The sequence below is a fragment of the Crocuta crocuta genome, unplaced genomic scaffold (genome assembly GCF_008692635.1).
Source record: "Crocuta crocuta isolate KB4526 unplaced genomic scaffold, BGI_CrCroc_1.0 scaffold455, whole genome shotgun sequence".
Lineage (NCBI taxonomy): Eukaryota > Metazoa > Chordata > Mammalia > Carnivora > Hyaenidae > Crocuta > Crocuta crocuta.
The window spans coordinates 983,725-999,890 of NW_027529531.1; the positions used below are offsets into that span (position 1 = coordinate 983,725).

General features: G+C 49.1%; 1 long non-coding RNA gene across 4 annotated transcripts; it reads right to left on the bottom strand.

Moving 5' to 3' along the window:
* Positions 1 to 4,617: 4,617 nt before the first annotated feature.
* LOC144229213 (uncharacterized) lies at positions 4,618 to 9,955 on the bottom strand. 4 transcript variants are annotated; one of them, XR_013334398.1, is made up of 3 exons: positions 9,820 to 9,926; positions 9,476 to 9,679; positions 4,618 to 7,461 (listed from the first exon to the last, which is right to left on the bottom strand). It is a non-coding gene; the product is annotated as an uncharacterized LOC144229213 (long non-coding RNA). The 4 variants fall into 4 exon arrangements; XR_013334397.1 differs by having other exon boundaries at positions 4,618 to 5,969; positions 9,476 to 9,955; XR_013334396.1 differs by having other exon boundaries at positions 4,618 to 6,328; positions 9,476 to 9,955.
* Positions 9,956 to 16,166: the final 6,211 nt, after the last annotated feature.

Here is a 16,166-nt window from a genome sequence, read left to right on the forward strand (position 1 = left end):
CGGGGATCAACATGACTTTCTCATCCGCGGGAAACCAGCATGAAGAACGTGTCCAGGACCACCGAGAGCTGGAAAGTCACTTATGACAAACGCAAGAGGGTTTGTGGGTGAAAGCGTGGAGCTGACTTTGTGCCTTTGGAAACTCGACCCTGAAGCCATGGGGGTCCCATGGGCAGTTCTCCGGGATGGGACGGAGGTCAAGGACGTCAGAAAGCCTGAGCTGAAATTTTATTTGATTGCTGACCCTTCCTCGGTGCTGCTGGGACAACATTCACTAGTGGCGCGTTTCCCTTTCTGGATGAAGGACGCAGTGTCCTCACTGCAGGGCAGGGAGGGACCGGGTCCTCTCGGTGCTCTTCCAGCGGTGGATGTGGGGGTCACTGGGCCCCTCAGTGACCACACAGTGAGGTCTGTGGCTTAGAACCGAATGGAACCAAGTGGCCCAAACTGGGGCTCCGTTACAGCAGGGGTCCTGGCGAGCTGAAGGGCAGTGGGAAGGCCGGAGGCCCCAGGCCGGTGCCCCCACACCTCCATTAACTGTGTGGCCGGGCGCCCGTGGCTCCTGCCACCCGGTAACAGGGTGGCTCCCCAGGCACCTGCCCCAGAGGTTGGCTAACACTCTGGCCTCTTGAGGGAGAGCTCTGCCTCCCTTTACCTTCCAGTGACTCCCTAGTAAATGGAATCGGAAAGACATCACCTGCCTGAGACAGTTCCAGTTAGTACCTTGAGGCCCTGGCTACAAACCGTTTTTTTTAAATGTTTATTTATTTTTTAGAGAGAGAGAGGAGGGGACGAGAAAGGGGGGGACACAGGATCAGAAGCAGGCTCCAAACTGTCGGCGCAGAGCCTGATGCGGGGCTTGAACTCACAGACCGTGGGTTGAGGCTTAATGGACTGAGCCACCCAGGTGCCCCCACCCCCACCCCCGTACAGACTCCTCAGGGCTCACCCTGTCCACACCCGGAGCGGGCTGGGGGCCACCGGGCTCTGTCCGGCTCCGTCACGTGCGGGGTGCTGGTCCCCAGCATTGGAGACGGTTCACGTTTCCAAAAGCCAGACAGCGGCTCCCCGGCATTTTCACGTCAGGAATGAACGTTTCTCCGGAACCCCTTCCATTCCCCCCATTACACGGAAGACGTGGGACCCTCTTGGGACCTAAATTTGCAAGGTTTCTCTATAAATGAGGAGAAGGAAAGAAAAATTTGCGTGGACCTTAGGTCGNTTTAACTCTCCAGGGACAGCCAGGGCCCAGCTGGAATAGGCCCAACTCGCTGGAGAAGGAAAACAAAATCATTCAATGGTGCTGCCCTTTAAAGGCCATTTTAATGACAAAACACGCACGTATCACCAAGAATCCTTAAGACTGAAAAACCTCCTGTCTTCTGAGTCTTTTTCATGAAAATTGGGGGGTGGGGGGCGGGGACAACAGTCTATAGCTTTATTCTTGCAACAGAAAAAGAAAAACACACACAAGCCACCAAACAATGTGCTGTTTGTTGTTCCCCAGGGGTTTTTTGAATAAAGTGGCCTCGAACGCCTGCCAGGCGGTTTTTGGGGGGGGCGATTTTAGTCCCCGCTAACTCCCTAGAGAAGCAATCAGGGGCCCTCACAGGAGCCCAGGCGGCCTCCCAGGGGGCGGGTGCTCCCCTCCTCTGCTGTGTGCACCCCTCCGTGGGCCGTGTCTCTCTTTGCCCACCGACCCGGCCTCCACTCGGCCCTCCGCCCTTCCTGAGCCCCGAGCTCTGGCGCCACCGCAGCTGGTCTATTTTATTTGAAAAAATGTTTTTCATGTTAAGTTATTTTTGAGAGAGAGCATGATGGCAGGCAGGGAGGGAGAGAGAGGGTCTGAAGCAGGCTCTGCGATGACAGCATTGAGCCCGATGCGGGGCTCAAACTCAAGTGAGATCACGACCTGAGCTTAACCGGCTGAGCCAGGCAGGCGCCCCTCAAATTAACAATTCTAAAGTGCCTCGTTCAGTGCAATTAGAATATTATAATGTTAGACAACGACCACCTCAATAGGAAACCCCATCCCTATTAATTAATCAGTTGCTCCATACGTGCGCCCCAGCCCGGTCAGTCCGTCCGCATTGCGTCTGCCAGTTCACCTACTGTGGATATTTTAAATAAGTGTAATCATAACATGTGTGACATTTTGTGTCCAACACAGAATTCTTTACGTGATGCAATGATTTTAAAGTTCATCCACACTGTAGCATGTATCAGAACTTCTTTTTTTTTTTTTAATGTTTATTTATTTTTGAGAGACAGAGTGAGAGCAGGAGAGGGGCAGAGAGAGAGGGAGTCACAGAATCCGAAGCAGCTCCAGGCTCCGAGCTGTCAACACAGAACCTGACTCAGGGCTCTAACTCATGATCTGCGAGATCATGACCTGAGCCAAAGTCAGACACTTAACTCACTGAGTCATCCAGATGCCCCAGAATTTCATTTTTTTATGGTTAATATTTTATTGTATGTTGAGACCATAATTTGTGTGTTCATTCCTCCACTGATGGATGTTTGAGCTGTTTCCATCTCTTGGCTGTTGGGATAGTACTATGTATGTGCATGTACATCTAGGAGTTTAAGCACCTGCTTTCAGTTTTGAGGGGCATTTACCTAGGAGTGGAATTGCCGGGTATTGGTAAGTGTACGTTGAACATTTTGAGGAACCACGGAACTGCTTTCCACATGGCTGAACACTTTCACCTTCCCAGCAGCAGTATATGAGGGTTTGACTTTCTCTATGTCCTCACTAACACTTGTTATTTTTCTTTTCTATTTTTTAGAGTTTATTTATTTTGAGGGAGGGAAAGACAGTGGGGGAGGGGCAGAGAGAGAGAGAGAGAGATACAGAATCTGAAGCAGGCTCCAGGCTCCAAGCTAGCTGTCAGCACAGAGCCCGACATGGGGCTCATTCCCACGAACCATGAGATCATGACCTGGTCCTAAATCAAAAGTCAGATGCTCAACTGACTGAGCCACCCAGGCACCTCTCTTGCTCTAGTTTACATTGGATTCCGTCCTGCCAGAAAGCGGGATCCTCGCTCTAGCGTGGAAATTAGTAGGCACTCAGGAGCACCCTATGTGTTTGCATTTTTACAAACCACATACAGTGTAATACTTAGAATTATACTAAATATATAGGCTGATAACGCCTGATTAGGCTAAATAACTAGGGAAACGGGAGTCATTTTCTTTAAAAAAAGTTTTGTTGTTAATGTTTATTTATTTTTGAGAGAAAGAGGGACAGAGCGTGAGCAGGGGAGGGGCAGAGAGAGGGAGACACAGAATCTGAAGCAGGCTCCAGGCTGAGCTGTCAGCACAGAGCCCGACGCGGGGCTCGAACCCACGAACCAGGAGATCATGACCTGAGCTGAAGTTGGATGCTTAACCGACTGAGCCACCCAGGTGCCCCAGGAGTCATTTTCTGTGTTTATTATTCCGTCGAGTCACACCATTTCTTCCTACACGTGCTTTCATGGGTCTGGATCTTGGCACTGGAATGGGGAGCTGTGAGTGAGCTCAGTCCCCAAGAGGCCACAGCACCGGGTGGTAAGGAAATGCAGCAGGATGCCCTTCCTTCTGCCGTTAATGTGTCTACTCCCGCTGGGTGTCCCCGAAGCCCAAGCTGGGCGCCCATCACTCTGAAAGGCCACTACTCAAGAGACAGTGTCCACTGGAAAGGAAAACGACCTTTACTCCAGAGACCGGCCACCCGGGGAGAAGGCTGACTCTCGTCCAAAGACCAGCTCCCGGGTTTCTGCCCGGCTCAGAGATTTTTAAAGGAGTTGAGTCAGTTAAGGGAGTGCAGCGGTCAGTGACATGTCTTGACTACGTGCAGATAATGACGTCAGCTATGGAGTTACCTCCAGCTCCGAGGCTGTGCGAGGTCTAGTTCCCTGGTGCCTGGGGCGGGGGAGGGGGAGGTTGGAGAGGTTGTGCAAGGAGGTCTGGTTCCTCGTACCCAAGGGCTGTGCTGAGTGCTCTGTTCTTGCCGCCAGGGATCTAAGTCTACAGATGTGCAAAGGGAGGTCGGCAAGGTCATGTGCATGACCTCAAAAAAGAAAAACATTTTTTGCTAACAGATCACTGGGCTGATCCGAAGGCTAACGTGGATTCGAGCCAACCTACTGGGCTGGGGACCTGGGGTTGTTTCGGTTCTCAGTACCCAAGGCCAGCGATCTGCAATTCCCAAAGAAAGCGAATGAGTTCTGTTACAGATCCAGGGCCTTAAGTCAGCGAGCAAGGGGTGTGTTCCCTTGAAGCAAGTGAACCCTTAAGGGCCGCTGCAGGGCTGCTAGAAATCCCCACGTCAGTCTCCCCATTCCGTAACCATGGGATTTGGGGTGACGGTCTGTCTTCTGTAGCTGCTTCCTGCTGACCGGATGACGCAGGGATTTGGGAGTGGAAGACTGTGACGGAGTGGGAGAGTCGCATTTCCTGCTCTGAGGGGGACAGTGAGGACACCTCCAAGCCACTACCCATGGCACGAACTCCTGCTTGACAGATGGAAAAAGTCCCACCCCAACCAAGGAGAAGGGGAACGAGAAACACAGCCATGCTTAATAGGGTACGTTTCCTTTCGGAAGGAATTGAATGCAACCAGCTGCTATATGAATTTAGAGCATCTGCAGCTGTGCTACGTTTATGTGAATTTTTCATGACTTCTGTTACATCTTTCAGATAATTTGGAACATAGATGGCGCTCTGTTTTAATGAGAGTATTACAATGTGCCCCCTTCAGCAACAGTCAGGATACCAAGGGCCATTTGGATTTAGAGAGCCACCTTCCAAATTCAGGGGTGACTCTGTCAGATTTGGTTAAACGTGGCTGCTGTATGTTTGTAATTTTACATAATGGAGGCAGTTCCGGGGACGAAGATGGCTAAGAGATAAAACCACCACGAAGCCCTCTCTGTTTGATGTCCACCCTTAACAATACCCCAATTATGAGGAATCTCTGGCAATTAGAAGACGATGTCTGGGCATATGGGCGTCCCCAAGGGCATCATCCAGTCCAACCATAAGGAAAGTGGGACCATCTGCAATTTCCACAAATCCCTTGTTAACCCAATGGAGTGAGGTACACTCTGGCTTTTAAGTGATTTTGTCATCGTGGCCACATCGATGGTCGAGGCGATAGTTGAGTTACACAGTTGTCGGGAGGCCATCCTATCGTTCAGCTGGTCAAGCCATCACATGCCCGTGGGGGCTGTCGTCGTCCCCACAGAGCAACCCGAGCAAAGACTGTCTGTATGTGAGCTACGGAGGCCACTTCTCTGAAGTCTACCTCAAGTTGTCTAGCTTCGGGAAACAAGCATTCAAAGAGAGTTAATCTAAACAAGAATTTCACATCCACAGAAGTGTGTTATTAAAACATGATAGACAATAAACTATTTGTAAAAATAAATAAATAAATAATTTAAAAAATAAAATAAAATAAAAATAAAACATGATAATAATCACCCTCATTTCCAAAGATGGCCAAATTAAGATAAATTCATTTGAAAAGTCCAATTTTAACAGACGTGGCTTAATTATCTATATAAGCTCAGCAAGGACACTGGCTAACCCTATAGATTCTTTAAAACTTATTTTGCTGGAATCTCCAGATTGAACTTTTACTAGATTCTTGAGGCCAAAAGCCCAAGCCAAATATTTGTCATCAGACAGGCCTGCAATACCTGTAGATTTGGGCAAATCCCTATTCTTGAGGTCCCCGAATATCCTGAGGTTTCTGCACGTGCCAGGAAGCGACATCCTTTACTCACCTGGGGAGGCTTCTGGGAGCTCTGGAAGGAAGGTATCAGGCCAACATTTCCAAGGGGCTCTATTGGCCCCTCGCTTCATAAAGTCAACCTGAGTTCCTTAAAGCTGTCTGGTCCCATCTGATTCTACGCACGCCTCTCTCAAATGCGACATTCCCATCAAGGCCTTGATAAAGTAACCAGCGTTCCCCAGGTGTCCTGTTGCAAGGAGAACAAATTCTTCTTGGACTCACGCAAGTAACTACAACCACCATGAAAGAAGGAATAGCCCCCAAGAGTTTCTGAACTTCAGAGGGCTCAGGTAGGGGGAAAAATGAAATGCTTCAATTTGTTCACAAAAGAGTAATTTATCATATTTCTGTCAGTCGTAGATAACTTGAAAGTGTCCTTGAATTTGGGAGAGCAAGCATTAGAGAACCAGCAACATTTCATGTGCGAGTCATCAAAACTACCGTCATCTTCCTCAATCCAGTCAGCTCCATGTTACTAATTCTTGTTCTGTTTGAATGCAGTTTTTCATAAATTCTGGAAACTTTCACTCAGCTTAGTTTTATGACCTTAAAGATATCAGAAACCTGCGTTTGTCAAAAGTTCTGTTCACGAATCTCCTTGAAGACAAAACACACTTTGCAAGAGCATCAGAATAATAACTATAAATGACCAAACACACAAACAAACAAACAAACACTAAAACGTGGCCACAGCTAAAGATCTGATGAGAGCTCATTCTAATGCAGATGACAAGGAAATCGGGTTATTTCTGGGACACATGGCATATCAATCATTCAAATGGTGGCCTTACTCCAGCACACACTAACATTTCAGCAATGTCACCTAGTTCCTGAAACAGTTACAGCGTTTACCCATACAATGTAACCCCAGGTCTATCATCGTTTGGTTGACAATGCTTCCCATGTCATTTAACATATCAAATAAACAAGTTCAATGAGTCAGAAAGATTTCATTTAGAATTTGAATCTTGGAAATTCTGTTTAAAAAACAAAACACAAAGGAGGTGGTGGCAATCTGGCTATGATACCTGTCACCGCATCCATCAGCAGGGTTGATTTGGCTGAACTGGCTGCGGGGGGTGGAAGGGGCTCCTCTTCCTTCCTCCCCATTCCATGTGCCTCCCTCCCAAAGCTGCGCTCTCTCTCTCTCTCTCTCTCTCTCGGTGGAAGAAGATGATCTCTCTTCCCCGAGGGAGGAGGACCTTTCTTTGGCCGAGGGTATACTAGCTGCGCTCCCCTGTTCTAACCTCCAAACACACACTCAAGGTCCATTTGTAGGAGAACGTAGGGTGACCCAGCTTCCAGGACTGCAGACACATTCAGAGTGGCAGTCTGCCTTTCTTTAAATAAATGAGTAAAACCTCAGAAAGTTATAAAGCGCATGCCTATGTAGGATTGCAGATCGTTGCAAACCTTATTACTTAATGCCTTGTTTAACCAAAGTAGCAAAAGAGATTCCAAAGGCAAATACGTAGTGTTATATAGTTGTTCGTAAAACTTATCTCCTTGAGGGGTGTCTGGGGGGCTCAGTCGGTTAAGCGTCCAACTCTTGATTTCGGTTCAGGTCATGATCTCACAGTTCGTGGGATGGAGCCCCGCGTCGGGCTCTGTGCTGACAGCACAGGGTCAGCTTGGGATTGTCTCTCTCCCTCTCCCTCTGCCCCTCCTACGCACGCTCTCTAAATAAATAAATAAATACGTCAATAAATAAATACATCAATAAATGTACTAAGAAAAACCCCTTAGCTCCTTTAATGCTGAGAACTTTTAGTTCTCTTTAGTAACCAAAAATCCAATAAAGATAAACATAGAAACTTTGGTTTTCCAGGCAAGGAAAAGGGAAAAGCTTTGTTTACAATTTCTTATCAAGTGCAAATCAACAGTCCAAGATCGCTTTGTCTTTTGAACAGAGAGAAAAGCTGAATTTCAATTCCCTACCTTCCAGTGGACTTTTAAAAGCCATTTGTTTCCATCTTAGTCCTGACCACACGTAAAATTCTTTTCTAAGGCTTTCCCTTTAAAAGACTTCTACAACTTTCTTTTGCATTCAGATTTTGTTCTAAGCCTTCTCCCTAAATAACCGGTCTCATTTTAGGACAAAATTACTTCCTTTTACCTCAACAAAACGTACTCTCATTTCTTATTCCTTTCTTTTCTTTTTTTTTTTTAATGTTTTTTATTTATTTCTAGGAGAGAGAGAGAGAGAGAGACAGTGTGAGCAGGGGAGGGTCAGAGAGAGAGGGAGTCACAGACTGAAACAGGCTCCAGGCTCCGAGCTGGCAGTCAGCACAGAGCCCGACGCGGGGCTCGAACCCATGAACCGCGAGATCATGACCCAAGCGAAAGTCGGACGCTTAACCGACTAAGCCACCCAGGCACCCCGTCTTATTCCTTTCTTACATATCTCCTATTTCCTTATCATTTCCACCAGGCTTCACTACGCTCATCAGAATTTTAATTCTTGGAAACCTTAGTCTCCAGTGAAAACTAAGTAGTAACCAGTTGTGACATGTCTGTTATACCAGGATTCTTTAGTTGGCAAATTTATGAATATGTTTCGTAGTTTTTAGGAACATGCATTTTTCATAGTATGGTCTTTCAGGGAGGCCCCAAGCATCTTTAGTTTCTCTGCAATAAGAAGTCAAAAGCAGATAATCCTTATGTTTAATCATTGTTTCAGTATTTTAAAGACTTAGCTATCCAGTGACTTCAACCCAATTTATAATTCAGAAAAATTTCCAAGTTTCAGGTTGCCAAAGATTTTGAAAACTATTTTAACAAGTACCCAGGAGAACTTTATGAGACAGACATAGTTGACCATCATTTTAAGCCACCTTTTGCTGACAAATCGCAATAGAAATAACGTGAGCTTATCTGACTTTTAGTAATCCTTGGTAGGATAAAGGTTTTATATCCAATGCCAATAACTCTAAGGGCATGTCTATTTCAGTGAAACTAACAACCTTGAATTAGCTTTACTATCAACTTTGTTGCACCTCATCCCTTACAAAGTCAGTCCATTTGTTCCCACTGTCAATTGTATTTGGGGCACCTGTGGGGAGAGCGGGTGGTTTCAGTCTGGGGGAGCCCCTGGGACCCTTCGTGCTGACGTGGGAGGTGCCTCAGTTTGAACCTTACAAGGAAGTGGCCCAACAGCTTGCGGGCTCTCTGCTCCTCGACAGTGAGAGTGGGAGGGTCAGGAGCAGACCGGCTACTGGTCCATATTCTCTGTTTCCTGTGTCTCTTCCTGCAAAACAGGCTTTTCCTCCGATTGCTTTCCAGCTCTCTGCACCGTTTCTTTGACATATGTCCTAACAGACTTTCTCTGGGAACCAAAAGTGTATCCCCATCTTCCTGGGCAAAGCTCAGAACGAACACAGAGGACCCAGAATTGTGACCTGATGCAGCTGTTAGCATTTGCCCTCCCCCCAAAGTTGGGGTGGGGGTGTTTCACCCATCGATGTACATAGGCCAGGTAGTGTTATGGTAAAAAGTGGTCATCGTTTTTCTTAGTCCCGGGCTTTGGGTTATATTCTTTCCCTTTGTTCAAAATATGGCCTGATGGGCTGTTTGGTGGGACAGAGACACAGCTCTCATTGTACACAGACTTACCACAACACACAACACCGCCCACACACACCAAAACAGGTCTGCTCCAAATCCCAAATATGGCTGCTCCTCCGACCGACTTACCTGGTCCAGAAGCAGCCTCCCCAAAGGCTCCTTTCCTGTCCCTCCAATAGAAAGGCGACACCGGCAGTTGGTGTCCGCTTGGGACGAGCAGGGAGTTTCCTCGAGACAAACACAGCTGAGGGGCCGGTCCCTCCAGGCTCCCTTCCAAGGCCAACGAAGCCCCGGCTTGTCTCCTGTGACCCTCACAGCATCACAGCGACTAGCCTGGAAGCAAAGAGTGTGCGCTGGCTTGCAGCCGGGCCTTCTGCCTCCCCTGCACAGGCCCCAGCCTGCTCGCCCTGCAGCCTGCCTCGCCATGTCCCGCTGCCTGTCGCTCCAACAGCCGCTACTCGAGAGAGTGTCACCTGGAAAGGGAAACAAGCTTTACTCTGGAGGCCGGCCACCCGGGGAGAAGGCTGACTCTCGTCCAAAGACCAGCTCCCGGGTTTCTGCCCGGCCCAGAGATTTTTAAAGGGGTTGAATCAGTTAAGGGAGTGCCGCGGTCAGTGACATGTCTTGACTACGTGCAGATAATGACGTCAGCTATGGAGTTACCTCCGGCTCCGAGGCTGTNCGCAAAGCGGGGTCAGCAAAGTCATGGGCAGAAAACAAAGAAAAACATTTTTTGCTAACAGATCACTGGGCTGATCAGAAAGCTGAGGGGGCTTCCAACAGACCTGCTGGCCTCTGAAGCCTGGGGATGTTTTGGTCCTTCCTTTCCCCAAGGCAAATCTCACAGACAGTGAATGAGCTTTGTTACAGCTCAAGGGCCCTAAGTCAGCAAGCAAGGAGCGTGCTCCCTTGAAGCAAGTTAACCTTCAGGGCCAGCTGCAAGGTTGCTAAAGGAGGTCAGCAGCTACTCTCACAAGAGACAGAGGCCCTGAGTTATTCTGCCACAATCCTCATCCACCCAGCTCTAAGGGGCCCCAGCCAGGACAGAGCGCCAACCCGATGAAAGAAAAATAAAGCAGCTTAGGAGGGTATCCCTTCACTGATTATGCAACTCCAAGCCTCCTTCCCTCCATCCGTAAAGCCCATGGCACATCCACGTGGCTGTAGTCAGGAGCAGGCCTGCTGAGGTTCAAATCTCAGCTCCCAGCCTTGCTGCTGAGTGACAGTGGGCAGTCAATCAGCCTTTCTGGGCCTCGGTTTTAAAGTAACATCTATGTCTCAAAGATGTCAGGGTAATTACATGGGTTCATATATATATGTACAGTGTTTGGTGTCAAAGAAGAAATCATTCTGCCACTTGTTAAAAAACAGTGAAGAAGACTATTTAGGACTATGCATTAGTTGCCCAAACTGTCAACAACAGCAAGAGAGATCAAGGTCAGTGCCAAACAGAACAAAGATGGCTGGGGTCACAGCAGCGGGGCAGAGTGGGGCTCAGTGTGTGGAGAATCACCGCAGAGACGTCACGGGGTAATCAGGCATTGAGGGTGGGGAACCTTGCCAAATGCAGCAGGGTTATTGCCAAAGTGGGGCTGGGCTGGCCAAGGGCGAGGCCAAGGATGAGGCCCAAGGATGAGGCCCAAGGATGAGGCCCAAGGATGAAGCCCAAGAATAAGGCCTCGTTGAAAAGAGGCTCAGAGGACCCCATCTCAAGTCCAGTCAAGAGGAAAGCCCACCAGTGGAAAGAAAGTCTGGTAGACACTAAACACTTTATGAACCTTAGTAGTTATTGTCACATTTCAAAAACAGAACAGAATACTTCTAAAATCAATGCGTCAAAGAAGAAATGCAAAGGGTCACCACACGACCATAAATAAAAAGTTCAACTTTACTATTAATCAAAGAGATCCAACAAGGTATCTTTATATATATATATATATATTATATATATATATATAAAGATTCATTTCAGTGATTCATCTCTACATCTAACACCCAGCGCTCCTTCCAACAAGAGTCTTCCTTAATGACCCTCATGTTATTTTTCTTTGAATTTTGTTAATGTTTATTTGCTTTTGAAGGAGAGACAGAGCGTGAGCAGGGGAGGGGCAGAGAGAGAGGGAGACACAGAATCCGAAGCAGCTCCAGGCTCCAAGCTGTCAGCACAGAGCCCGACGCAGGGCTTGAACTCATAAACCGTGAGATCATGACCCAAGCCGAAGTCCGATGCTTAACCAACTGAGGCACCCAGGCGCCCCGTCCCTCCTGTTAATTTTTAATAGCTCTTTGTATATGCGCATGTGCTAAAGGGAAATACATGAAGATGAGAGAAGAGCTCATCCCCAAATAGTAAAATCATGAATGATTTTTATTTCCTAATTTACACTTGTCCATATCTCCTAGGTTTTTTATAAATAGGAAAATCCAGTTACTAAAAAAGAACAAAAGCTCATCATTCTACTTTGACATTCAGCAGAAGCAAGCGCTGTAAGTCAATGGTTCCCTCCTAAGGGTCAAATATCCTGGAAAACGTTCCAGGTTCACCGCGTCCCTTTCGCTGGTGTTGTACCACATTCTGATACCTTGTCACCTAAGACACAGGCTGTTTTTGCCCTTGATCTGGTGTTTTCATTGGCGAACAGTGAGACAAAGCAGATGAAAATGTTGAATACGGTTAACCTGGAAGCCAAATGTGGGCACTTGTGGTTCAAAGAACAATCCTCACTGTGCTCGGAACACAGGTGCAGCACTTGTGGGGGGCCGAGTCTCAGTTGCAGGGACAGGGCCCCATGGACAGAGGTAGGGGACGGCCCCCTACGGTGCTTCCTCAGGAGGGTGGAAGACATAGAAATCCACAGGCTTCGCTACCAGCTCTGCCACCTAATAGCTTTGTACACGTGTATGGGTGACTTCTGAAACCTACCCGCCCCGTACTGCCCCCATAGGGGTTCCTGAAAGACCTGCCCGACCCCCGCACATCTCTTCTGGGCTCACGGCTCAATAACACTCCAGCTTCCTTGTGGGCTGACCCCCTGCATGACCGCTGGCCCCCCAGACTTGAGCGGCCGGCCTATCCTTCTCCAAGTCTTTGTTTGCTCAGACTCAGCTTCGCAGTGGTGCCGACCCAGCTACCCGATGTGACCTGCAGCCTGCCGCCCCTCCCCCCCAACACCCAGTGGAGCCAGTCCACCTGCCTTCTTTCTCCCGCCTTCTCACACACCACGCCAGCTTCCTCGGTACTCACGGCCCCCCTCCCCCACCAGGACCCACGCCCTGCGGGGAGGGGAGGTCTCAGACCAGTGCCCGCCCGTGCTGGGCGTGCAGTGGGTGGATGAGCCGGGTCACACGCTCCATGGCCCTGCACATAGGGTGCCCGGCACAGAGGGGTGCTCCACGTCCCTGAGCTGTAGGGGCAGCCAGCAGTTACGCTACCCTTCTCTGCTCAGCTTCCCCATTCCCCTCCCCCACCAGCGTGTGAGGTCAAGCCACATGTCCTCAAGCCCTGACAGATCCCCGGTGAGTTCCCGCAGCCCGCCCGCCCGCCTCCCTCCCATCTTTCTCACATCCCCCCACCCCTGCCTTCTCAGGACTCTCCTTTTTGCTCAAGTGGGAGCAGAGTTGGCTCCCATTTCTAGAAACCAGAGAACCGTAAAACTAGATTCTGCTTTTTCCTGTTTCTCTACCTCAATGCTTTTAGGGGTGATGAAAACCAAGGTGAGGAAATCCTGTCTTTAACTTACTAAGTGGACTGAGCCCCCTCGATGTGCTGGGGAGTGGTTCCTGCCCAATTACACCTGAAGGGTCACTTCCTAGAACTGAACATACACATGGCGCTGTCAGGCTCTGCCGACCGTGGAAGCCGTCAAGAGGCAAACAAGCTTCAGATTAAAGGTATCAGAAGCCCTGGCGTGGGAATGCTAATGACCAGCAGGAGCCGATGCCAAAGAGACAATGTCAAAAATCCCCCCGCCCTTCCCAGCACCCGTGGCACCCCCACTTAGAGTCTTGTTAGCCAAAGGACGTCACCTTGTTTGCGCATTTCTGGTTGCTACTGGCGCACCCGTGAACGGATATTTGAGCAACCAGCTCTCCTGGGGTGATGCTGGGAAATCACCAGACGATCGTCTTGTCTGACCGCCTAACACCCCGGGAAAGATGAATATGAAAGGTGATGGCAGAGTAAACAGGGCAAGCCTTCCATCATGAGCTGGATCGGTACAACCTCAAGGAGGCGATGACCGCAGCCCCACTCAGGACTCTAACAGGTAAGAGGGGCAGTCGGAACAGGCGGGTAGGGAACGGAGTGGCCGCTGGATGGTGGTTTCGTCCGATTCTCCTGAAGCCTCTGCCTCGGCGTCCCACCTGCATGTAGATTTCTCCACGCGCGGGGACAGCAGCGCATCAGTCCCCTCTGTGGGCAAGAACAGCTCCAGCTCGGGCAGAATACAGCCTGAGCCAGGGGAGGGGGGGGCGAGGGGAGGCAGGTGTGGGGGGAGGGNTGGCCCACGCACACCTGCCAGCAGGGAGGGCTGCTGGGGGCTGTAAGTCTGGAGTTTGCGCAGGAAGTAGCCGCAGATGACAACGTCCTGAAGGGAGGGCTGGGACGGCCCTCAGGTGCGGAGACACAGCCCTGCGCAGGACAGACACCCAGCACCGGCTCCTGGAATCACCAGGAAGACCCACTTTCTACAGTATGAGCTAAATATGAGTGACCGTATGAATACATGAGGTTACAGGAGTGAAACAGATCAAACGGGCTTCAAATCTTAGTTTGGGAGGAGTCAGTGACAACTCTCTCAGTCCTTCCACTCGCGGAAAATCAGGAGGGACTGGTCCAAACTGCTTCATCTCTAGAATTAAGTATCAATTATTTATTATTTGACAGAGAGAGGGGGAGAGAGAGAAAGAGAGAGAGAGAAAGAATCTCAAGCAGGCTCCATGCTCAGCACAGCACCCAATGCCAGGCTCCATCTCATCACCCAAAGATCATGACCTGAGTCGAAATCAAGATTCAGACGCTTAACTGAGCCCCCAGGCGCCCCAGAATTAAGTATCAATTTAAAGATGAACCACTTCTATATTCAAATCCTAACATATTTAGGTCCAAATGCATAATGCCTGACGTGCTTCTGTTTAAATCTTATTTCTTTGCTTGCTTACAGAAGCCCAGAAAAGGGGAGACAAGAGAAAATTAAACTTTTCGACCAAGATCACAGTGATGACCAGGAGCCGTCTCTTTTCCTTCGCTCCTAGGCGACCTTTGACCTTCTAAATGTGAATTTCAATGTTAAATAATAGTTTAAATGTTACTATTATACAGCCCTGTAGTTGTTAAAATGTCACTAGACACGTGGTACTTGCATTTATCATGATTTATAACAGTTTGCTTGCTGGTAAGCTTCTGTAAGATACGAAGCTGTTTGCGAATGGAAAGGAAATGAGTAATGACCTGTAGTCAGATTAGCTGATCCACAAATAGAACAGACTTCTTGAGAAATCAGAGGGAGCTGAAGAAGCCATGCGAGAAGTTTTCTTATTTATGTCACAGGCTCTTGTGTGTGTGGTTCCATGGTGGCTTTAAGCCGGAGGGCACCGATGTATACCATGCCCCGGGCTCAGTTTTTGGTGAGGTTTTTGTTATTTCAAGAAATTATTATTTGGCCAAGATTTAGAGAGAATTCCGAATACAGGCGATCACTTTTTCACTTCGGGCTTATCGTGCACTGAAGCTCCCCTGCCTCACTCTTTTTTTTTTTTTTTACATGTTTCATTTATTTCTAGGAGAGAGAGAGAGAGAGAAACAGCATGAGCAGGGGAGGCTCAGAAAGAGAGGGAGCCACAGACTGAAACAGACTCCAGGCTCCGAGCTGGCAGTCAGCACAGAGCCCGACGCGGGGCCCGAACCCACGAACCGCGAGATCATGACCTAAGGGAAAGTGACTAAGCGTCCCAGGCACCCCTCCCCTGCCTCACTCTTAAAGGGGCCGGAAGAGGTTCTAAGAAGACCCCGGAAAGGGACTTGAAACTTGCAGCCGGCAGAGGAAAGATGCCCACCCCGACCAGTCTGGGTGACGGCCATCTGTTTATTTCTCCCGACAGGACATTAAAATCGACACGGGGAACGAATCTCAGTGAACCAGAGGTTCCTGGAGAATCCGGAATTTGTGGTTATGATGAAGGTGTCAGTTTGCATTTCCCTCCGTCCAGGAGTGAGAGGAGCCCCCNCCACAAAGCCGGTACATGCCTGTGATAACACTCTGACCCCTGGTGCCACAGGGAACGCAGCCCCGGGACACGGTGCTAGGGCACCTTGTTCTCAAGGAAACAATGGGCAGGTCCACCCAGGGGCCCAGAGCTCGACAACCACAGGCGTGTCGGCCGACACCCTTGGTGACCGCTGGGGACTGGGCCTGGGGCCCCTTCTGGTCACACTGGTAAAGTCAGCGTCTTTTGCTGGGCAAGTGGGTGAGGCTTTTTTCTAATATCAGATGATTATTTTCTCAAATAAACTTTAAAAACTAATTTCCATTTGTCTTTTCTCTTAAATGCACAACGCAGAGTATAGCATCACAGCCAGCGAGGACGGGACTCAACCCAGTGATGAGTGGGTGAGGTGGGAGGAAGCCCCTCCACATTCCTCTCGGCCACCTAGCGAGGGGGCCTTGGGGCGCCGGGGACAGGGACTCCTCACTTTTTCTTTGTGTATCTGGTATTTTTGGTCACATGTGGAATTTTATAATGAAAAAAAAAAAGCCTGATAAAGAAAACTTCCACTGGAAATCATTTTTGCCGGGAGCCGCACCGGCCTCTCTGGACGGCA